Source organism: Zootoca vivipara, chromosome 6, assembly GCF_965207765.1.
Source record: "Zootoca vivipara chromosome 6, rZooViv2.hap1.1, whole genome shotgun sequence".
Taxonomy (NCBI): domain Eukaryota; kingdom Metazoa; phylum Chordata; class Lepidosauria; order Squamata; family Lacertidae; genus Zootoca; species Zootoca vivipara.
Window position 1 is genome coordinate 17509805 of NC_142589.1, and position 23798 is coordinate 17533602.

Genomic DNA, 23798 nt, shown 5'->3' on the forward strand with positions numbered 1-23798 from the left:
TTGCAGCACGAGCTTTTCACTTTAGGGGAAAGGTAAGTAGGAGGAGACAAATGTTACCCCCCCTCAATATTATCCTCACAACAACCCTGTGAGGTAGGTTAGGCTGAAGGACAGTGACTAGCACAAGGTCAACCCGTGAGCTTCATGGCTGAGTGGTGGGTTTCAGAAGGTGCCTGGTGTGGGAGAAGTGGAAGCTTTTGCCCCTCTCTCATAATATTAGAACCCATGGACATTGGATGAAGCTGAATGCTGGACAGAATCGCAGAACTGTAGAGCTGGGAGGGACCCTAAGGGCCATCTAGTCCAACCCCCTGCAAAGCAAGAATCTCAACTAGATCATATGTGACAGACGGCCAGCCAGCTTCCGCTTTAAAAACCTCCAGTGAAGGAGAGCAGGCCACCTCCCGAGGGAGTTCCGTTCCACTGGTAAACAGCTCTCACTCTCGGAAAGTTCTTCCTGAAGTTTAGTCAGAATCTCCTTTCTTCAACATAGTGCATTGTCAACACTATGAAATTAGCTTCCCAGAAGAGGTCATGGCAGCCACCAACTTCTATGGTTTTAAAAATGAGATTACACAAAATTAATGGAGGATAAAGCTGTTAATGGCTTCTAGCCCTAATGCCTTCATTCTACCTCCACCATACGTATGCCTATGAACATCAGTTGCTGGGAGCAGTGGTGGACCTCGGGGTCTTGAATTTTAGCAATGCCAAAATTTGGCGCCCCCACCTCTCGCACCCCATTCTAAATAATAGTTGGGCTCTGCGCCCAGGGCAACCAAATGGGTCACGCTCCCCTAATCCTGCCTCTGCTAGGAGTCACAATTGGGGAGAAAATGGTCATTGCACTCAGATCCTTCCTCGACCTGATGGAGCATGGCTTTTCTTATGTTCTCCCCAAGAACTCCAGGGAAAAGCTAAATTAGCATCAAAACACCACTTATTTTGGGTCTTTTTCTTGTATGCTTTCCTCCCTTTTCACTTCCCTCCTCGCCTCTCTTTTCCTCTTCCTCCCTCCACACACCTTCCCTGTATGGTTGATTATCTGCAATATTTGATGGATTAAAAAATAAAATAAAATAACCCCAAGCTGTCACTCTCGGGCTATTTTTAATCTACTGTAGGTGAAAGATCAGGAGACATTATTGGGGTCAGGAAAGATTTATAATGTCCTCAACACAGAGCTATGGGGTAGATGGTATATGGGTTGCCGCAGGACAAAGGATTGAAAGCACTGAACTCTGCCCACCGCTGCCCACCTCCCCAGAAGTCACTGCCACTGTGTTGATGATGATCACATTTATGTTTGGAGGCTAAATTCTCTGCAAGAAAGGAATTTCATAAATGTTTAACAGAGGCACCTAAATGCTGCAATGCAGCCTCTGTGCTTTCAACATGGTATGTATCTTACATATTCACATGGTTCAAGTACTGTTGGTTGCAGCCCAATGAGTTCTACTCAGAGAAGACCCACTGGCATCAACAGCCATGAATTTCAAAGGGTCTACTTGGTTAACATGGGATACAAATACTATTGGCTTATCCACATTTCCTTTTGTCCTGCTGCTACCCCCCCCCCAAGAGGGGGGGGGTGCGGACCTGCTCTTTAGCATCCAATTGGAGCAAATTCTATCCCCAAAATTCTATCATTTCAACAAGCCTGTAAGGCAGGCCCTCCAGCTGTTTTGGGACTACATTTCCCATCATCCCTGACCACTGGTCCTGTTAGCTAGGGATGGTGGGAGTTGTAGTCCCAAAACAGCTGGGGGGCCAAGTTTAGCCATCACTGGTGTAAGAGATAGCGACCTACCCAAAATCACCTGGCAAGCTTCATTGCCGAGGGTGGGATTTGAACCCTTGTCTCCCAGGTCCTAGTCAAACACTCCAACTGCTGCACCACACTGTGGTTCATTTACAATATTTGATTGGCCAGTTGTTTGGGGCGGTGGTGGGGCAGTGGGGGTTGTGCCTTCCAACCCTAGACTCCACTTCTGCACTTGCTGAAGCTGCCTACAGATAGTCCTGTTTATCTCAGCTATTTTCTTGGGATAAAAGACGGCTTCCCTAGCAGTTCCAGAGAACCTAACATCTGTTTAGCAGACACCTTTATGACACACTGGCTCCACCAGCAAACATGCTAAGATTTAGAGAGAAATAATGGTAAATCTTGCATAGGTGCGAACCAAAACACATGGGAGGCAGAACCCTGCCAAGAAAACTAAACTACCGGCTCCCCCAGCTCTGCCGATGATCCAGGAATTTATCAAATTGTAAACTGGCCAATAAAAGCAACGGCACTTAAATCATCCCAGCAGTTTCACTGCAGCAGGCTGGGTACTATGAAAAAGACTCCGCTGAGCCCTTGAGATGAAAGGATCCAGTCACCCAGTATTCTTCCAAACACCTCCCGCTTAAATTCCTGGTAGGTCCGTGGTAGGTGATTTGCAACAGAATGCTGAGAGTTTCCTACTCCCAAAGGTATAACAATGGCAAGTAAAATAAATTAGCTTCTGCTGCTTGTTTATCTCTTGACCTCAGTCTTCCACACCTGTAAAATAGGCATGTTAAGTGATTGCCTATAGTACAGAAAAAATGGGACAATCACCACCAGAACATTTGCAGTTACAAGATTTCATCAGGGCCATGCACAGACTGGAAATGAAGCAGTACATCCACCCCAAACCTTTTGCAGGTGCAAACAGCTTTGAAAGAGGGGGTTCTGTACAACCAAACCAATACCACCAGCAGCACAAATCATCATGAAGGCACAACATAAAGGGTATCTAGACTGGGGCCCCAAGAGCATAGAATTGTATAGTTGGAAGGGATCCCAAGAGGCATCTAGTAGACACCGTCCGATGCAGGAATTACAGCTAAAAAATCCCTGACAGCCATCCAACTCTGTTTAAAAACCACCAATGGAGGAGAATCCACCACCTTCCAAGATACTCTGTTCCACTGTCAAACGGTTCCTCCCATCGAAGAATTATTCCTAATGTTTATTCAGAATCTCCTTCCTTGCAATATGAATTCCTTGGCTTGGGTCCTACCCTCTGGTGGAGCAGAAAACAAGCTTGTTCCATCTTCCATGTGGCAGCCCTTCAGTTATTTGAATATGGTTCTCATATCCCTTCGCAGTCTTCTCTCTCCCATGCTTAACAAGCTCAGCACAAGGTTTGATAGCACAGATCCCAGATGCCAAATTGACTCTTCCTCCCCCGCCATTTTTAATAAAACCAACAGAATCCTTTGCCTTGGACTCTGCACAGCAGGAGAGGTGAATCAGTCGGAAAGAGCTTTTCTCCTCTGCGCAAAGGAGACTTGCAATTTGCCATGCGTGTTGCTGGGAGGAAGGGGGGGAGAGTCCAGCTCTCCAGATCTTCAAAACAAAGCAACGGCTTGGGATACAGTGACCCCCGCCAAGTGGGCAGAGGCTCTGCATGCTTCAATGGCAGCTTACCAGAGATGCTCTTCCCACTGAAATCCACATTTCATCCAACTTTGCTGATATGAGTCACCACTTAGGTACACACTAGCTTGCGGGAAAGTGCCTCAGTAGAAATGAACAGTGCAATGAACAGCGCGTGGCAGTGAATTTTGTGTCCCTTCCCCCTTTACACAGTCCCTGCAAGCCTTTCAGCTTTGCCCATGACTCAGAAGTGGATGAAAATTCAGGCGAGTTGCGGGAATGCAAAAAAAGAAAAAGGAAAAGGCCTATCTTTTGCGCGGATAGTGCCAGCCATCCTAATTCAAACACATCCCTTTAGTGTTGTTGTTTAGTCGTTTAGTCGTGTCCGACTCTTCGTGACCCCATGGACCATAGCACGCCAGGCACTCCTGTCTTGCACTGCCTCCCGCAGTTTGGTCAAACTCATGTTCGTAGCTTCGAGAACACTGTCCAACCATCTTGTCCTCTGTCGTCCCCTTCTCCTAGTGCCCTCAATCTTTCCCAACATCAGGGTCTTTTCCAAGGATTCTTCTCTTCTCATGAGGTGGCCAAAGTATTGGAGCCTCAGCTTCACGATCTGTCCTTCCAGGGAGCACTCAGGGCTGATTTCCTTAAGAATGGATAGGTTTGATCTTCTAGCAGTCCATGGGACTCTCAAGAGTCTCCTCCAGCACCATAATTCAAAAGCATCAATTCTTCGACGATCAGCCTTCTTTATGGTCCAGCTCTCACTTCCATACATCACTACTGGAAAAACCATAGCTTTAACTATACGGACCTTTGTCGGCAAAGTGATGTCTCTGCTTTTTAAGATGCTGTCTAGGTTTGTCATTGCTTTTCTCCCAAGAAGCAGGCGTCTTTTAATTTCGTGACTGCTGTCACCATCTGCAGTGATCAAGGAGCCCAAGAAAGTAAAATCTCTCACTGCCTCCATTTCTTCCCTTTCTATTTGCCAGGAGGTGATGGGACCAGTGGCCATGATCTTGGTTTTTTTGATGTTGAGCTTCAGACCATATTTTGCGCTCTCCTCTTTCACCCTCATTAAAAGGTTCTTTAATTCCTCCTCGCTTTCTGCCATCAAGGTTGTGTCATCTGCATATCTGAGGTTGTTGATATTTCTTCCGGCAATCTTAAATCCGGCTTGGGATTCATCTAGTCCATCCCTTTAGTACAGAAGTATTATTTAGGTAACGGAGAAGGCTGCTCTCTGAACATGTACAAAGTGCTGCATTTCATCACCAAACAGACTGTTCCCACAACCTAGCTTTGTGAACAGACACTGCTCAGGGATATAACACACACTGTGTAGGCAGTAAGTCCAAGGTTCGACCTTCGACAGCTTCAGGTAATGCTGGAAAAGACCCTTGCCCGACATCCTAGACAATGGAGACAGACCCCAGGAAGACGGTCCTCAGTGCCCGCCTCCTCCAGTGCAGACAGCCTTTCCCAACACCACTTGGGCCGCTCAGTGCTACTGGTGCTGCTGTAGACATTTGGTTTGGATTCCTATTTGGGAATTGTGCATGTGCTGTAATGGGCCAAGGACAAACTACTGCAGACTTGGGTGAGAAGGTGCTGCTTCGTGCTGTCTGGGGCTGATGGGAGCTGTAGCCCAGAACTTCTGGAGGGCACCAAGTTGATGATGACTGCCTTATGCAAACCATTGCCTCTAATCCTCAGCTCTAATTTTATAGTGTTTTCATTGAACTGATAGCATATTTAGGGGTTGGATTGTGTTTTTATTTTGCAAAATACCTTGTGAACATTTCTGTTTCAAAAAGGCAACCTTGAGATATTATTAACAAGCCAAACAAAGAAACCGCGCCAAGGAGACAAGCAGTGACTTCCAAAAATAGACCCACTTGCTTCGCTGTTTTCTTCTCTATCATTACCAAAGGGATAGCCAAATTTCTATAGTGTCAAGGGCCCCTGGTGGGCTCCTTATCTGGCCTCCCAGTTTTTCTGTGGCATTGTTCCAGCCCATAAGATTACTTCTAATAGTATGGGTGGGGTCATGGTTAGGGGGGAATGGAGCAACTCCCCTATGAGAAAATGTTACACTATTTGGGGCTTTTTAGATTGGGGGGAGAGGCAAGTAAGGGGAGGGGTGATGGAGGTGTACAAAATTATGTAGAGAAAGCAGAGAGAGAAAAGTTTTTCCACCCCGCCTCATAAGACTTGAACTTGGTGCCCTCAGCGAAGCTGAATGTCAGACAGGCAAATGAAAGCTCTTCACACAGCGCATAAACTATAGAATTTGCTCCTACATGATGTAGTGCTGGCCAACAACATGGATGGCTTTAGAAGAAGATTTAGATTAATGTTGGCCAACTCCCAAGGGAGTTTTTTCAGGAAGGAGGTAAAACGTTCAGCTTTTTTTTAGGGGAGCCACACAGCTTCTTTGGAGGGAGCCAATGATCTACCAGTGATCTACCACAGACGTCCAGTGATCTACCAGTAGATCACGATCTACCTGTTGGACATGCCTGATTTAGATCATGGAAGATAACTCTATCTGTGGCTACTAGCTACTCCGGCCACATTCTGCTTCCACTGTTGAGAGGCAGTATGCCTTTGCGTACTAGTTGTTAGGAATTGCAGGTGGAGAAAGTGCTGTTGTGCTGACGTCTTGCTTGCAGGCTTCCCATGGCCATTGGGTTGGCCACTGTGAGAGCAGGATGCTGGACCAGATAGGCCTTTGGCCTGACCTAGCAGCAAAGCTCTGCCTGATCCAGCAGCCTTCCTCTCCTTCAACTAGTTGCTAGAAGAGAGAAAGCCCACTATAAACTCTTTTGCTTCCCCCAGAATCTTTATTACATGCACAGTTAAATCAAGGAGTTCAAAAAGTCTGTCACCTTGGTGGGAAGGCAGGTTGGAAGATTTGTTATAGGAGGCCCTGCTAGACGCACGTCAATCAGGAGAGGCTGCCAGAAAAGGGAAGAGGTGACCTCCTGTTTGTGCTAAAAGGATTCCTTCAGAGTTAATTGACACAGTGACACAGTGATGTCTGCAGTGAGCACAAGGGTCAACTCCAGGCCCTCTAAAGACCCAAAGCCAAAGCGAAACAGAAATATGTCTTGTATAAATGGGAGAGGTGCAAGAAAAGAAAATTGATGTGGGGCTAGGAAAGCTGGTTTGTGAGTTGCCGGTTTGGTAGTATTTTTTCCTCTGTTCCTTAGCTAACTTGGTCTTGTCTGGCATTAGGCAAATAAATTTGGGGGAGAAGGCAAGCTCCCCCTCCCTCAAACAACACATGTTTTTGCTGCTCCTACAACTGCAATATTATCCCATGTACCTGTCTAACATGGGGTGTAAGAGCATTCCAATTCTGGTCACTGTGGGCGGATCTACAGTAGACATTTAAAGTACATCTAATGCACAGCTAAAGTACACAACTTCCCCCAAGAAACCTATGAACTGCAAGCTTATTAAGGGTGCTAAGAATTGTTCAGAATATTTTGTGCCTGCAATTTACATGGGTGCTACGTTCCGTGGATCTTGCCTAAGGCAGGTGTGGCAGGTGGGATTGCTAAAGTCTTTCCCCCTGGAAACCTGCCCCTTAAAGCCTCCTTTTAAATTTCCCTTCCCCCCAGCACATAAAGCGGAATGCACACAAGTTAAAAGTGTGTAAGTTGCAGTCTCACTGTACAGTTCTGTTCAGGGCACATCAGCAAAGAAACTGCAGCTGGAAAAGGTTCAAAAAAGGGCAAAGAGAACGAACAGGGGGTTGCAGCAACACCCCAATGAGGAAAGGTTACAATATTTGGAGCTTATTGGTTTTGAAAATTTATGCACAGTGTGGGGAAAGTGGATAGGGATAAGCTTTTCCCTGCTCAGAATACCAGGCCCCAGGAGCACCCAAAGCAGCAAACTGTTGGAAGGTTCAGGACATATACAATAAAGTACTTCCTCACACAGTGCTATAGTTAAACCGTGAAATTTGTTCCCACAAGAGGCAGTGAGGGCTAACAACTCAGATGGCTGCAAAAGGGGATTAGACAAATGCATGGAGGCAAAGCAGCTACTAGCCACAATGGCTATGTTATGCCTCCACTGTCAGAGGCAGCATGCCTCTGTATGCCCAGCTGCTGAGTATCACAGGCAGGGCGAGTGCAGCTCCACCCGTGTCCTGCTTGCAGGGCTTCTCAGAGGCTTCTGGTGGACCACGAGAACAGGATGCTGCAGTGGATGGGCCATTAGCCCAATCCATCAGAGCTCCCTTTATGCAAGTCTGAAATCTTCCCCTATAAAGGGGAAGAAGGAAAGAATTCATCTAAAATAAAATTACCCATGTGGATACAAAGGAAAAATAAATAAAGTGGTAATGGTGAAAGCCAGAGTTAATGAATACCAACAGCTAATGGAGCTCCCCCAACATCATACAGTAGTACCTCTACTTACATTCACCTCCAGTTACGTATCATTTGGGATACGTACGTGGCAAACCTGGAAGTATTTTTCCGGGTTCCACCACCTGCGCATGCGCAGAAGCAGTCCCTCCAGTCGCAGAAACCTTGGGATCCGACCGGAGCTCCGGAACTGATCCCGCCCGCAACCAGAGGTACCACTGTATAACCTTGGAGTGTGCATGGGCTCTGGGCATAGACCACCGATGTGAGCATAGGGGTGTTAGAACAACTCCTCAAGTGCCCCTATTTTCATCCATGAGATGTTGGGGAACAAGTGTCCCTTCAGCAAGGTGGGTTAAGCTTACTTACTCAGCTTCACAGTCCATCCCGGCATTCTGCTCTTCAGGCAAGTCAGAGGAGACCCAGGTCACTGTGCAACAGGATCCCCCAAGGAGACACTTGCTTCTGAGGAGCGCCATGACATTGCACCACCAGTCCCAAGGCCTGTGCCGAAAGAAAGAGGGAGAGGCCTTTGTCCAAGCCTGCTAGCAAAAGGGAATTTGTGGTGAGTGATTTCACCTGGGTCAACCAGAACATTCTTTTCTGCTTTGCTGTTTGGTTGAGGCAATGGGGAGGGAATTAGGGGAAGTGGTTGCACCTGGGGCCAGCTCAGTCAGATGGTTTGTCTGCTGTTTGTTCCAGACCACTCTGAAATGTGGAATTTTTATTATAGCGCTCTCTCTCTCTCTCTCTCTCTCTCTCTCTCTCTCTCTCTCTCTCTCTGTGTGTGTGTGTGTGTGTTTTTAGGGTGTTGTAAACCACTCCATGCAGGTGTGGAAAACCTTTGGCCCTCCAGGAGGTTGCCAAACTACAACTCCCATCATCCTTGGCAAATTGGCCATGCTTGGTGGGATAGGATGTTGGCTCAGCAACATCTTGGGTGGGTGGGGTTTTATTTTCTAAAGGTTCCCCTGCTGCTAGCTTATAGACTTATTTGAAGCTTGAAGTGGGATATAAATCACCTGAAAAAATAAATAAGTAAGGAACACTTGCTGGCCCTCTTAAAGCTATATACACATCATACTCAACCGGCTTTTCCTGAGTGGTGCTTGCCACAAGCTCTCTTAACTCAGCAGACAAACTCTCAAAGACCATGAGTGCTCTCTCGTAAGCTCTTGGGTTTTCTGTAGTGCCACGCTTTCCAAACAGGTTTGCTGCTGCTGAACTAAATAACAGCCACTTGACTAAGGTCAAGGAAGCTGAAGTCCGGAGGCCACACCGCCTGCCCTGACTTCCATGCCAATTATCAGCGACTTGGACGACTCGCAGGAGAAGGGCGTCAGGGAATGGATGCTGGTTATCTGAGCAGCAACAAGCAGCAATTTGTCTGTGGGGGAAAGGGACATGGGGCTTCAGAGATAAAAGTGCATTTTTGAGGGGGAGTAGGGGAAAGGAGGGTGGGTCTTTCAGAACAGCACCAGCACAAACATTCTGCTTGAATCTAAGGGGGAAAGCTGGTTTCGTCTGCACACACACACCATACGCATAAAGCACATTTAAAGCACGTCTTCCCTGCCGAAGAACTCTGGGAACTAGTTTGCTAAGGGTGCAGGGAAATGTAACCCCGTGAGGTGGTAATCTGCAGTTCCCAGGGTTTTGTGCTTTGTGTGCATGCACACACTTTAAATGTATAGTGTGCATGGAGTCGTTGGCTTTGGAGAGAATTTGAGAGTCTTAAGAGTTTCTTTAAAGTGTTTGTGTGTGAGAGAGAGAAAGAGAGAGAGAGAGAGAGATCGTTTTTTTGTTTTGAAATGATTGAATATCATGTTGTGGACTATCTTCTTTGAAGTGGCCTGGACACAATGTAAAGGAAACTTTTCCCACAGTTTGATAGACCTGCCTTCAAAGACAGCTGAATATATACCAGTATGTGAATATTCAGTATACTTCCCTGAAAAATTTATTGCTTTTGTTCTTGGATAGGTTCTGCCTTGGATAGAAAGATGTTCTGGGTTCCCTTCCCTCTGCCACATTTTTATTTCTATACTGCAGGTTTTTCCAACCTGGTGCCCTCCATATGTTTTGGACTAGAGTTCTCATCAGCCCTAGCCAGCACATGGGAGTTGTAGCTCAAAACATCTAGAGCAGTGTTTCTCAACCAGTGTGCCTCCAGATGTTTTGGGACGACAACTCCCATCATTCCTGACCACTGGTCTTGCTAGCTAGGGATGATGGGAGTTGTAGTCCCAAAACATCTGGAGGCACACTGGTTGAGAAACACTGATCTGGAGGGTTGTATCTCATTTACATTTTATACACTGCTTTGAAGGCTTTTTTGGGCAAACTGGTGCCTTTAAAATAACATTTTTTTAAAAAAATTACAAATAAAAGAACATATAATTTCAACTTGGTTGTATAAGCAGATAAACTCTACTTTTAATATCTAAGCCATAAATTTCATATATTCAGGCTAACCTGATTTTCAGGATTACCCTGTAAAAGTACCAGGTTCTTGAACCAGTTCAATCCCCGGCATCTCCAAGTAGGGCAGGGAGGGATCCAAAATCCTGGAGAGTTGCTGCCAGCCAGTGTAGACAATACTGAGCCAGATATTGTCTGGCTTGCTATAAGACAACTCCCTATATTCTTGGATGTGTAGTTCCATGAGGATGCTGGAAGTTATCTCCCTAAATTCTCTGGCGGACTTCCACACTATGCATTTAAAGCAGATTCAACACGCTTTTAAAGCACATTACTGCCCTCAAAGAATCAGAGGAACTGAAGTTCAGCCCTCACAGAGCTACAATTCTCAGCAACCTGAACAAACGACAGCTCCTAGGATTCTTTGGGGTGTGTGTGTGTGGAAGTCATATGCTTTAAAAGTGTGTTGAATATGCTTTAAATGCATTGTGTGGATCTACCCAATTTAGTGACAGTCTCTGTTCATAGATAGTAAAAAAAGGGGGGGAAAGGCTCAGTCTGGTGGCAGGGGAAACTATTTCCCCAGTTCTTTTCGAAAGTATTTCCTTGGGGGCTCTCCACATCTCTCTCAAACAGCTTCACTTCTGGCTTCTCTAGCTCCAAACAAGAATCAACTGACATGATCCAGATTGGAGGAGGGTGGTGTATCTCACACAATCAGCTTCCTGCAATTGAAGAAGTTGCTCTGGGCCCTTGGCTTGTCTTTCTTCACAGGCAGAAGCCCTGGTGGTAATGCCTTGCTGGAATCCAGGGGCTCCTGACTAACACGTTTTCAAAGATGCATCCTGGATGCCGGAAGGCTTGCTCTCTCCTTCTTGACCTGAACAAAATACAAGATCCAGCAGGAAAATATGATTTCATTCATTTATTTTGAGAATTTGTAGACCACTTGGTTGCAATTACCCGTGGTCTCTAATGCTGCATTCACATGGCCGTATTATTACTAACCAGGCCTGACCCTGCTTAGCTTCCGAGATCAGACGAGATCAGGCGTGTTCAGGGTAGTATGGCCGTAGGTGTATTATTACGTTTTTATGACTTTTTCCTAACTCATTATATTTGAGCTTCCAAATGATGTAAAAAGCCTCTTCTATAGAGCAAGTTTAGCAATCATTTCTGTGTCATTGGCTTCCAGGGGGAAAAAATCAATTTGCGGATTATATGGAAATGAGTGCTAACTTTGGGCTCTATATTCCACTATACTTCCGGAACTGGCTTTTTACATCCAGTGAAAGCTCAAATATAGTGTGGAAATTACACTAACAGTTCGGGAAACATAGTGGAAATGGAATGAAGTGCTATTTGAATGCAGCCTCAGCAGTGTGCAGGTGACTCAGTGCAATTAAATTAAAAATGAGTTATAACTATACACATAAAATTTAATTTAGAACCCTGCTGGAATTTTTTTTTAAAAAAAAGGTCTTTAGTAGGTGGTGGAAGTTCAACAGGCAGGGAGCTTGTCTATCCTTAACTGGAAGGGAGTTTCATAAAATACTGACTCCTGGTGGATATGAGTGGCACATCCAAGTCATGGGGCGCCATTAACATTGACTCCTCCCAAGTCACCTTTACGTTTCACCCAGATCAGCCTTTCAAAGTGAGGATGCCTGCAAATAGAGGATGGTCCTCTGCAAAATGGGACACAAATAAACCCTACTGTAGCCGCTGTCACATACAGCTAGGAATGGGCAAATAAGTCAATTTCGGTTTCTCTCCGTTTCTCATTCCCCCCCCATCTTAAAACTCACATTTCTACATCAGCTTGCTATTTTTATTATTATTTAAAAGTCCACTTACACATAGGGTTGCCATCTTCCATAAAGTGAAGATCCAGGCACAAGAGAATCCGATCTACACTTTCGACATGGGTTGCTATACACCCGTATTTCCCTGGACATTTTGGCTGCTTTTTGAAAATTCCGCCTGGACGCCATTTTTGGCGGATGAATCCCAGTTATGTCTGGGAAATTCCAGATGTATGGCAGCCCTGCTTAAACATTCACCAGCTTTTTAGAGCCCGTTTTTATGCACTTTTGCTGCTGATACACATTTTTGCAGAGCAATGTTCCCCAATATAATGCATCTTGGCATGTTGTTTTCATCAATATATGTATTTTTTAATGCACACTTTACCCTAGTATATGCGTTTTTGTATACATGACTCAACTAGAGAACTGCATTGCAAAATTCAGGGAAAGTGGCATTTTGAAATATGGCTTTTTTTTGTTGTTCACATATTGTTCCAGAAAGTTTGATTCAGGTAGATTTGCCTTTAACTGTGAACTGAATCCAATTCCCCCGCCATCGCCGGATCTAGAAGCGACCTAATTTAATTCAGTGTCTGTAGGACTCCTCCTACACTCTACCTCAAGAATTGCAAACACCATTCCCTTACCCCCCTCTCTCTCACACACTTACACTCTTACACTCTTTTGCTTTGTTCAAATTTTGCCTGAGGAAGTCTTCTGAAGAACTCCAAAGCTTGCTCAGGAAACTGTGACTAATAAAGGTATTATGTCACTGGGGCATTTGTGATTTATCCACCCCTCCTTCAAGACGGCAGGTAATTTTGGAATGCCTATTTTATAAGAATCAAAATATCATTTCAAACAGAAAGTAATAACTGGGGGTGGTGTGGGGTTTTTAAATATATTTTTTATTTAAAAAAACTGTTTGCAAAATTCAAAAACCCAAACCCACACCACGGCAAGGCAATTAAGGGTTATTGTCTTGTGTATTTAAAACAAAGCATTCTGCTGATATTCCTTCATTATTTGCTTCCTGCCAAAACGGTAAGGTGGGCACACAAAAGCATCCAATCATCTGTTTTGAAGTCCAGGTGTGCTTTGCAGTAGGGATGGAATTAACTGCTCATGTGTCCAATTTTTATTTATTTTTTGCCAGAACAGAAGAAGATGCTTTACACACACCATTAATCCACGTGGTTCAATACTGTTTACAATGACTTGTAGTGATTCTCCAGGGTCTTAAGACAGTGGTCTAGTTCAGCCCTTCCTGGAGATGTCAGGGAACGGAACTGGGAAAAGGAGATACTCTACCACTGAACTACAGTATTTATTATCAGTTCCTGTGAGAATGACAAACTGATTGCAGTTGCATTATTTCTATACCGGCAAGAGCTTCCTGGCACACACTTTGGACTGGTGATGCTCTATAGAACCTAGTAAGGAGTTGTTTAAACAAACACAGGTTTTCTACCTTAGCCAAGGCCATCTACAGAGACAAGGAATTCAGAGGTGTTTCAGAACTCCTGAAAATGCAAGTACATGTCCACAGCCTTGGCATGTGGAAACATGATAAGCCCAGGGAGTGCATCTCAAAGCAGACCTACATATTTGGAGGAGGGGGGATGTGGTGCAGTCTTCTTGGGACTGTAGCATTTTAAAAAAACAAATGTGGTGCATTGTATAATTCAGGCATGTCCAACAGGTAGATCGTGATCTACCAGTAGATCACTGGATGTCTGCAGTAGATCACTGGTAGATCATTGGCTCCCCCCAAAGAAGCTGAACAACTGTGGCTCCCCTAAGAAAAGCTCAACATTTTACCTCCTCCCTGAAAAAACTCAACAACTTTGACCTGAACCCCAAAAAGGGGGGTAGATCACTGCCAGTTTTTAACTCTGTGAGTAGATCACAGTTTCTTGGGAGTTGGCCACCCCTGGTATAATTGAACAAATCCTTCCTTTGGCAACACCCTGTTCCTTCATTGGGCAAAAGGGCTGGAGTCTAGTTTTCTCTCTGCCAGACTGAACTCCCCACCCCACCCCTACCCCATTGTACCAGAAGGGTTTTCTTTAAGTGGGGCAGCGTTTAAATGTGAGCTCCCCCACAGAAACAGAATATGAGTGAAAGAACTTTGATAGAGGACAATAGGACAGATGAATTAACTACGGCATAATTGAAGAAGAAGAGGACGATTTGGTTATACAAGAGGAGAAAGACCAAATTTTGACTTGGAACACCCCCCCTTTGGAGGGGGAGTTACAAGAGCTGTCTGAGGGACAGAGAACTCTTAAAAAAAATGGGATCACCCCCCTCTTTGAGGGGGAAGAGCAAGAGCTGCTTGAGTGGCAGAAAGCACACAAGAAACGCAATGGGCAAGCAAGATGGGATCATCGGGGGGAGGGCAGAGACATTTGGGTGTCAAAATATGTTAAAAAGGGGGAGGGATGAAGGAGGAAGGAATATATTCTGTATTAGGATGGATAAGAAGGTTTGAAAACTGGATTGTTGACTCTGGACATTGCTGGAATTGAAGGGAATAGCCGTGAACGAGGGAGGAGGAGGAAAAATTGAGAATAAAGGTTAAATTAAAGATTGGGAATGTAAAAAGGAATTAAAATATAAGGAAGTCCTTGGAAGGAAATTGAGGCAAGGGAGGGAAATTGTCTTAAGTTAGTTAAAATTAGGATGTAATAGTAATTGGACACATTAGAAAATTAGTTTGGGCAAGAGGATTTGGGATGGTTGGGTGTCTCCCCCCTCTCGTTGGTCCCCCTCGGGCTGGGAGCTTCTGGTGGCAGGGGGGGCTTCAGGGCTGGGGGGGGCGGAGGGAGGGGAGGGACTCAATTGGATAAAGAATCATCCCCTTGCCTCCTTTTGCCCTCCGGGACTCTTCGTGGCAGGGGGAGTCCTGGAGGTTGGGGGAGGGAGGGCGTGAGAAATGGGAATAAAAGAGAAGTTAATAAAGATTTTGGATGGTATATGAATATATGATTGGAAGGTTGGAAATAGAATGAGGATAATGATAAGAAAACTGTTAAATGAGATTTAAAATGAAAATCAGATAGGGGGGAGATCGGGGAAGCCTACATATAAACAATGTTTATGGAAAATGATTAGTTAGTAATTTTTATTATTATTTTTTCTTTTTTCTTTTCTTGTACTTTTTCTTCTTTTTTTTTTCTTTTTCTAGTTTTTGTTTTTCTTTTTTTTTTTTGAGGGGGGATTAAGTGTGGATAGATGATGGGATGGATACTCACTTTCATCTCTCCTGCCAACCTGGAGTCTCTTGGTGGCAGAGGGGGGTTCCGGGAGTGGGGGGGAGGGGTGGGTAGAAATTCAATCACAAATTGAACCACTGTCGACTGCCCGCTTTTCGGGGGATCCTCTTGTGGGAGGAGAGGGCCCGTGGAGGGGGGACAGAAGTAGGTGGAAAATTGGTTATGTATTTTTATGTATGTTCTCTTTATTATGCAAAATCAATAAAATATTTAAAAAATAATAATAATAAATGTGAGCTCCCCCCATCAGCATTCAAAAGTGGTGCACTCCCAAGAGGGCAGTACCATATGCTTTTTCTTAATGTGCAGTTTGGCTCAGACTCTCTGAGTAAGCTTTGCACAGACACAAATTTGCGATATGATTGAGGCCAGAACTACAAAAGTTAAAACTGAGGCTGTTTTCGGAGGGTTCGGATCCTCATGCTTTATTTTTATTTTTCTGGGTTTTTTTCTTTCCTTTAAAAAATACTTGTCACAGGACACTGTTCTCCTGGAGTTTATCCAGCCTACCTGCTAATTGCCAAGGGACACATCCACCCGTCTGAGACCAGCCAATTAATCAGGCAGCATCTCCGTGCTCCCTGACTGGCCGCGACAAGCCCCATGTTGCTATACAATTGACAAGTCTTCTTGTTAAGGGTCAGGAGTTAATACGTTTTGCTGCTTCCCCCCTTTCACGGTTTATTTCAGGTTTATGGAGAGTGATCAGGCTGGTTAATTGCTTGAGCTTCGGTGCAGGCCCATGAGGGGAGAGAAGCCATTGCAATGGCAGAAGTTCCTAATAAAATAAGGTGAAATAAAAGCATTGCAAATGCTAATAAAGATTCCTGCTTGGATGTACTAGCTTGATATATATATTTCTTTTTTCTTTTCTTTTTAATTGTGCAATTTAGAGAGCTGCAAGTTTTAACCAGTAGATTAATCAACTAAAGCTTTCCTTGACGGTTAGGGCCAATTTTAATTAGTGGTGGCAATTTTTAATCACTGAGGATGAAATATGAGGGCAGTGCTTGCTTGCTCTTCTTTTTCAAAGGCTATCTGGTATGTTACTGTAATCAGGAATAAAAGAAGAAATCTCTGAGTCATTTCTTCAATATTTTTTTCTGCAGTGAGAGGCAGCCAAATTGTTGGCTAAAATTTTAAGTTCAATGTTTTCGTTAAAAGAGCAAAAAGAGATCTGGGCAATCTGGAAACTTTTAAATATGGTTGATATGTCAGTTAAAATACGATTGATCAATTTTTAAAAAAGAACTCTATTGAATCCGACAACGATATCTAACTCAGCTGCAATCCTATCCACATTTACTTGGGAGAACATACCGGTAATAGGGCTTACTTCTGAGTAGAGACACACAGAATAGAATTCATTTTCAGAAAGAAGATGATAGCCTTTGTGGTTATTTGTATGTGTGTGTTTAATTTCTCTTCTGTGTTTTCAGAGCAATTTGGTTTTTATGTTTCTTGTCTTGTTGATGTCCCAGATGCCAACTGCTCCTTGTCCTGTCTCTCTGCCCCCTCCATGTATTATCATCTTAAAGCTCTGCTGGGCATCTCATTCTGAAACCCTGAGAGATCCCCAGTGATCAAGAGACCATCTCCTAATCATTAGCTTCCATGGAACTACCAACCATTCTGGGCCATTTACTATGCTAATCTATGCTATACTATAGTATACTACTGTAATCCAACAAACACTGTAATAGTAGTAACTGAGACTACGGTAGTACTGTGAGATTGTACTGATAATAAACTGTAAGCCAGAAAGAGCCCCGTTCAAACCATGTCTTGCCCATTGGTAAGCCACCAGCCCTTGACACACACCAATTATGGGGGTGATGATAAAGATGGCATCCCCTACAAGTTTTTGTTGGGATTACAGAGATAATATATGTGAAGATATCTGAATGCAAGATAACGTATGTGAAGATATCTGAATACAAGAAAAGCTTAATTTTGCTCTGTGGAAAGCATGTGAAAAGGACCTAGGAGTCTTGGTAGACCACAGACTTGACATGAGTCAGCAGTGTGATGCAGCAGCTAAAAAAGCCAATGCAATTCTGGGCTGCATCAATAGGAGTATAGCATCTAGATCTAGGGAAGTAATAGTACCACTGTATTCTGCTCTGGTCAGACCTCACCTGGAGTACTGTGTCCAGTTCTGGGCACCACAGTTCAAGAAGGATACTGACAAGCTGGAACGTGTCCAGAAGAGGGTAACCAAAATGGTCAAAGGCCTGGAAACGATGCCTTATGAGGAACGGCTTAGGGAGCTGGGTATGTTTAGCCTGGAGAAGAGAAGGTTAAGGGGTGATATGATAGCCATGTTCAAATATATGAAAGGATGTCATATGGAGGAGGGAGAAAGATTGTTTTCTGCTGCTCCAGAGAAGCGGACACGGAGCAATGGATTCAAACTTCAAGAAAGAAGATTCCACCTCAACATTAGGAAGAACTTCCTGACAGTAAGAGCTGTTCGGCAGTGGAATTTGCTACAAAGGAGTGTGGTGGAGTCTCCTTCTTTGGAGGTCTTTAAGCAGAGGCTTGACAGCCATATGTCAAGAATGCTTTGATGGTGTTTCCTGCTTGGCAGGGGGTTGGACTGGATGGCCCTTGTGGTCTCTTCCAACTCTATGATTCTATGATTCTAAGTGCAAGGGCCTCCAATACCATTTCTTAAACTAATCTTAATATCTATGAGCTCTAGAGTCATAGCTGCTGAACAGAAAACAACTGAAAGGCAAAATGAAGTATGGGTGGGGTGTCCACTCCCCTTTTCAGCAAATAATGTCTCCCTCCAAACCAACTTTATGGACCTGGCAAAGAGGAATCGAAAATATAATTGTGAGTGAAAGCTTGACCTAACCAAGAGTGTCGTTGCCACTTTGCATTAGCCTCTTTGGACTACAGTGGGTATATTTTTCACGAAGCAGCTCTGATAACAGGTGACAACCTACTCTGAATCATTATAACAAAGGATTCAATATTTGCTGGTGTAGATCAAGTACCGCTTTTTCTCCTTTCTTTATTTCCACCCTCTGTTTCTGGCTCTCTGTAGGGACTGTCAAACTATCCCTTATCATTAGGGGTATAGCTTGTGATTCATGTTCTCCTTTGGTGGCTTGAAAGGTTCCCCTTCTCCATTCAGATCAGATGCTAATGTGAAAAAGGACCAGATCTTGGTGCCTCAACCTAAACTGGCCTTGCTTTTACATAGCAATGAATTAGAGCTTATTGGGAGGGAGGGCCTAGGAATTTTTTAGAAATATTGTGATTTTTAAATGGGTAGCATAATTTGCAAGTTTGGCTCTGTCACACCAAAAAGCAGGCCAAGTCACACTTGGGTCTACCACCTAGATTCAAAATGGTGCCCAGTGTTCAAATGGCAACAAGGGCCACTGCCCGTGCACTGAGAAGCCTCATGCCAAGTTTGGTGACAATATCTCGAGAGGCAGCCAAAACCCAGGAAAGTAGTCGCATGAAAAAGGTTAAGCACATTTACGCTTCCTTATGGGGAGACACCATAGCTCAGAGCGCTTGCTTTCCATGCAAAAGGTCCCAAGTTCAATCCCCAGCATCTCCAGGTAGGAGACATCCCCATCTAAAACCCTGGAGAGTCACTGTGTAGACAATACTGAGCTAGGTGGACAAGCAAGTCTGACTAGGTGTGAGGCAGCTTTCTATGTTCCTACAGGTGCCCCACCAGCAGCCCCTGCAGTTGCATTTCCTTAATAAATGTGGGGTTGCGAAGGTCTGCCCTGAACCTTGGGAGAACTCCCCCCCCCATTTTTTTTTATAATTTCAGTTCCTCCCTGAACCTGCAAACGAAAGAGGAACTGAGCCGCAACCTGTGCATAGCTGCCAAGTTTTCCCTTTTCTCGCGAGGAAGCCTATTCAGCATAAGGGAAAATCCCTGTAAAAAAGGGATAACTTGGCAGCTATGAACCTGTGGCTTGGATGGCTTTGCCAGGCGAGTTAAGAGGTTCCCCTTTCTCCTCCCCTTTCTTCATCATCTAAAGTTGTGAGCATACCAAACTGCATTTTATTGGCTGCCAGAAATTTACAGGCTCCCCAGATACCTACCAACCCCTGGTTGAGCTCAGGAGCAGCGTTGATCTCATTAATAGGGAGGCAGGGGGGCAGCTGCTGCAGTGACCTCCATGTGGCTTAGCCATGGCTTTTGCCTCGGGCTGTAAAAGCTTAGCAGCACAGAGGCTCACAGGTCTGCCTTGGCTGTTCACTGTGCAAGGAGAAGCGAGCTGCAATCGTATTACAGGGATTGCTATATGGAAAAGCAAATGCCTCCCTTGCTCGCTTTAGGGCTACTATTAATTAGGGTTCTGTGAATAAACATTTCCCATATATATGAGGTGCTCTGCAGCAGCGCTGCCCTTTCTAGGGGGCTTTATTTTATTTTATTTACAAACAGCTCATTCATATCCAGTTTTTCCGCATGCACCCGTCATGGAAATTCATTTCATGGAGGTCAGGGCTGCCAGTGGCTGCTACCCACGACGACTGCATTCTATCTTCATGGTTGGAGGCGGTATGACTCTGAATACCAGCTGCTGGGAATCACAAGTGGGGAGAGTGGCTGTCGCCCCTCTTTAGCTCTAAATCGGAGCAAATGTCAATCCAGAGAAAACCCAAATTGCCTGACTGAGAGCTAAAGAGCAGTTTCCCAAGGGGGAGGTGCAGGGAGAAGTGAGACTAGAGGAAGAGTGGACAAGCCCATACTGGATAATGGACACAGCAAAGTTAGGGCCATTAATTTCAATGGGTCTACTGTGAGTTAAGCTTAGTTGGATACAGCCGTTGAATCATGGGTTTATGGGCATCAAGTCACCTCCATCCACTGGGGTTTTTGTGCATTAAGTCTATGGAAGTTGCAGCCAATGTGAGTTTTAATACACCCTGTATAAATTTCATTGTACCTGTAGAGGTAATTTGAAAAGAGGGACTCATTAGTGGAGGGGAATACCAGCATAAGCAACAGCTTTGATAAATGCTTTCAAGGCTTCTTTCTCAGCAAACTCATTTGCAAATGACACATCTAAATGAGAGTCTCTGACTCCAAATTAAAGAGGCGAACAAGCACACACTTTCCCCTCTAATTACTCTTCTCTGAAATCTCTAAATACCCTTTGATATTATTATAAATTCTTTCCCTTTCTGCACACCAGCATTGCACCAACCTCTATCGCTAGACTTCTCCTCATGCTCGCCCCACTCCCTCAGCAATCATCATCATCAACAACAACAACAACAACACACACACACACACACACACACACACACACACACACACACACACAAGACAGACTGGTTCCAATCTTCCACCTGCATAAATCTCACAGGGACAGCCACAAATATTCCAGCTATGTTGATTTATGAAAGCCCCAGCAAAATTTCGCCAGGAGATATATCCTGCGAGCACCATGATTGATAGCTCCTTGCAAGTCCTGTGGACGGGTGGTGGTGGAGAATTAAAAGAGACCAGGAGAAGGAAGTTTCCTTGAAAAGAAAAAAAAGGGGGGGAGCTGGCATGAGTATGGCTTGATTTCTGCCAAATATTCCTCAGCGAGAGGCCTCGTGTTTGCCTGAAGAAACTCTAGTTGAGAAAGGGGGAAACTGAACCAGCTGTAAGCCCTGTCATTAATTCAGCATTCTTGTTCCCTCTCTGTCTCCTTCCCCGTCTCTTTCAACTTCTGTCTTGTACACAGAGTTGCTGCCTGCCTGCCTGCCTTTTAAAGCCAATTCAAATAAAGGAAATTCTCTCCTGGGGCAGGGAGATGTGCAGATGTGTCCCCAACTTTTGAGGCCTTCCAGTAGGTAGAAAAGACTTGCTTATTTCAGGTCTCTCTCTCTCTCTCTCTCTCTCTCTCTCTCTCTCTCTCTCTCTCTCTCTCTCTCTCTCTCTCTCTCTCTCTCTCTCTCTCTCTCTCTCTTTAAAGTATTGTGCTCCTATTGATATTTACTGTTATTCAAATAGTTTTAGCTCTTTCTAAATGCTGTCCTACAGATTTTATCATAGAATTGTGCAGTTGGAAGGGACTCCAAAGAGTCATCTAGTCCAACCCCCTGCGATCCAGGAACCACAGCTAAGGAAAACCTAACATATGGCCATCTAACCTCTGCTTAAAAACCTCCAAGGAAGGAGAGTCCACCAGCTTCTGACCCATAGCTGCCAAGTTTCCCCTTTTCTCACGAGGAAGCCTATTCAGCATAAGGGAAAATCCCTTTTAAAAAGGGATAACTTGGCAGCTATGTTCTGACCTAGTCCATTCCACTGTCAAACAGTTCTTCCCATCAGAGATTTCTTTCTTATGCTTAGTTGGAACTCCTTTCTCCTTGCAATTTGAAACCATCCAGTGCAATGAAAAGCAAGCTTGCTCCCATCTTCCATTGCCACCTAGCTGGTTTTTTAAAAATAAAAAATACAGTTTTTATTTATTTTCATGGTGCAGAAGATAAATTGTGAGAAAACAACTGCTGCAACAGTAAAACAACAGGTAAAGGTAAAGGGACCCCTGACCATTAGGTCCAATCATGACCGACTCTGGGGTTGTGGCACTCATCTCGCATTATCGGCCGAGGGAGCCGGCGTACAACTTCCAGGCCATTTGGCCAGCATGACAAAGCCGCTTCTGGCGAACCAGAGCAGCACACAGAAATGCCGTTTACCTTCCCACTGTAGTGGTACCTATTTATCTACTTGCACTTTGATGTGCTTTTGAACTGCTAGGTTGGCAGGAGCTGGGACTGAGCAACGGGAGCTCACCCCGTCGCAGGGATTCGAACCGCCGACCTTCTGATCGGCAAGCCCTAGGCTCAGTGGTTTAACCACAGCGCCACCAGCATCACTTAATCAACAAGTAACTCGCCCTGATAAAATTATAGACTTTTATCACTCCATGTGTTAAAGTTTCATTTGGTTAATCTAAGAGATCACATCACATATTCCCATGAGTGCAGGCTGGATTCAGGCTTAAACAATATGGTTGATTCATATGGTTGTATTTTGTTGCTTTGAATTCAGAATAAAGGCGAATAAGGAGCAATGGCGTATAAAATTATGCACGGTGTGGGGAAAGTGGATGGAGAAAAGTGAAGATGAATGTTGAAAAATTGAGGACAGAGAAAACAAAATACTTCTTTCACATAGTTGAATAATGGAACATGCTCCAACAAGAAAGCCTCCAACTTGGAGAGCTTTAAAAGGGGATTGGACATATTAATGGGTGAGAAGGCCACCAATGGCTACTAGCCACAATGGCTGTGTTCTATCTCCACTGTCGGAGGCAGTATGCCAATGAACACCAGTTCCAGGTGAGGAGAGCTGCTGTTGTACTCAAGTTGTCTTTGTGGGCTTCCCAGAGGCCTCTGCTTGGCCACTGTGAGAACAGATGTTGGACTAGACAGGCCTTTGGCTCGATCCAGAAGGGATCTTCTTATGTTCTTTAGTTTTTATGATAACTGAGCATGGGGAACAACGATTGGAGCTTGAGTCACACAGTATCCACAGGAAGTATGTTTCTGAATACCAGTTGCTGGGGATTCATCAGTGGGGAAGGGCTGCCAGAGGGATGAGGAGCCCCTGGACCTCCAGGTGTTGATGGCTTTCAACTTATATCAGTCGCAGCCAGGATGGCCAATGGTTGGGGATTGTTATTATTTTATAATAATAAATAATGGAATGGAATGGAATATAAATATATTATATGGTATAATGTTATATTCCCTGCCTTTTCCCCTGATGAGACTCAAGGTGGCTTACATATAAACTTCTGAAAACTTAGATAAACCATTCATTAAAAAACAATTCAACATTGTTAGAAGTAAAACTGTGTGTGTGTGTGTGTGTATTCTGTGTTTAATATGGCCACGACAGTCAAATCTGCAAGAACAAACCATTAAACCCTTTATACAATAGTTTCACAACAACAACAATACAGTCACAGATACAGCTCCAGGTTGGAAGCACGTCCCAAGATTTGCCTCCTCTTGGTGTTCTGGAAGAAGGAAATGAGCAGCTTTGTAACAAGACAAAGTTACCAGGCAGTAGTGACATGATTTCCACTAACAACTGCAAGTCAGGCCCTCAAACAGCTGGGCTGAGACCTCAAGCCACAGAGCAAATCAAGGGAGCTTTCGCTTTCTTCGCTCTGGTGGTACTGTTTTGCTTCTCGCTGTTTCCACTCCACTCTGCACTGTCCCTTCCCCAAGTGGGTCATATCCTGTCTCCTAAAAGTCACAACGCAGTCAGCTGCCAGGGCAAAGCTGGTCAGGTCTGCTTTAGGTTCTCCTCCAGCCCAGCAGCTCATCAGCCAGCAGCAGGCAGACAGCTAGGACTTGAGGATCAGCAGCCACTCTTAGCACTGCAGTATGCTTCAGTTTCTGCTTTGCCTCAGTCATCTCTACACAGCTGCCAAGGACACTGATGACACCTGGCTTATCTGCACACTGTGATGGTCAGATAACATTTGGCATCTTTCCA

General features: G+C 44.6%; 1 protein-coding gene across 1 annotated transcript in view; it reads right to left on the reverse strand.

Annotated features, from left to right (window-relative positions):
* Positions 1-8172: 8172 nt before the first annotated feature.
* The window catches only part of MORN1 (MORN repeat containing 1), a 255307-nt gene continuing 239681 nt past the window's right edge, over positions 8173-23798 (reverse strand). The window contains exon 17 of the mRNA XM_088671655.1: positions 8173-8301. The gene's annotated coding sequence lies outside the window, so the exon portion shown is untranslated. The remainder of the gene's footprint in view (positions 8302-23798) is intronic.